Source organism: Galeopterus variegatus, unplaced genomic scaffold (assembly GCF_000696425.1).
Source record: "Galeopterus variegatus unplaced genomic scaffold, G_variegatus-3.0.2 Scaffold2980, whole genome shotgun sequence".
NCBI lineage: Eukaryota > Metazoa > Chordata > Mammalia > Dermoptera > Cynocephalidae > Galeopterus > Galeopterus variegatus.
Window position 1 is genome coordinate 62,008 of NW_007729091.1, and position 1,107 is coordinate 63,114.

At 34.0% G+C, this 1,107-nt stretch overlaps 1 protein-coding gene across 1 annotated transcript in view; it reads left to right on the plus strand.

Moving 5' to 3' along the window:
- ANTXR2 (anthrax toxin receptor 2) overlaps positions 1-1,107 on the plus strand; it is a gene marked incomplete at its 5' end in the record, with an annotated part of 116,333 nt that overhangs the window by 45,234 nt on the left and 69,992 nt on the right. The gene's annotated exons all lie outside the window — the stretch shown is intronic.

Genomic DNA, 1,107 nt, shown 5'->3' on the forward strand with positions numbered 1-1,107 from the left:
TTTAATCCTCTACTGGCATTTATTTCTGGGCTAACTGAAAAAAAAATCACAGATTTTTGTCTTTCAGGATTATTACAAAGAACTGGAAGTTTATGTTCATTGATAAAATAATATTGAACTAAAGAAAAGAGTTAAATAGAAATAACAGCATTTCTTGCATTCAAAAAGAGATTTCAGTCAAATTAAATTACTCTCTAGTTATATCTATATAGTGTATATTTTTTCTGAGGTTTAGATCCAAACTTAAATTTGAATGATGAAAATATTATACAAACAGAAAATTACTGACCAGTTCTCAACATTGTTAATAACAAGACTAATAGAATGAATTCCCCATGTCCTCATCACTAGCTTCAATGATTCTCAATTTACTCTCTATCTTATTTCATTTATACCCCCATCCACTTCTCTACACCAAACTATTTTAATGAAAATATCAGAATCATATCATTTCACTTGGAATATTTATATGTATCTTTAAATGATGAACAGTCTTTAAAAAACATATCCATGATAATGGTAATATACTAAACAGTAATAATAATTCCTTGATGAGGTAGAAGTGGTACTTCTTTATCAAAGTCACTATTATTTTAAACCTTTGAAAATTTAATAACGTTATTGAAACAGTTGACATTAGATGATGTGAAGCAGTTACATTTTCAGTTTTTCTCATAGTGTAGAGAGTTGGATGTGTACCTGAATTATCAGAAGCCGTTGGCACTTGATCAAAGGTTTTCTGTTATGATGGGGTGAAAATATGTACCAGTGAAGGTCATTTCAAATTAGGCCTCAGGCTTCATTTCTTTCACGCGAAGAATGAGCCATATAAGATTTCATAAGTAATGATTCACAGGAAAGGAATCTTGGCTAAAGAGTAGATTGGTCACAATTAGCTTCCAGCAACAGTTTAGTGTCCTTACAGTTCTGTGGGCTCAGCTAAGAGATTCTCACCTGGAATCTCATGTCGTTGCTGGCAGGTGTCAGCTGGGCTGGAGTCACCTGAAAACTTAACGTGCCTGGATGTCCAGATGGATTGTTCTCTCACATGCCTGGCACTTCAGCTAGGATGGCTGAAACCACTAGGGGCTAGCTGGTGTCTCTCTC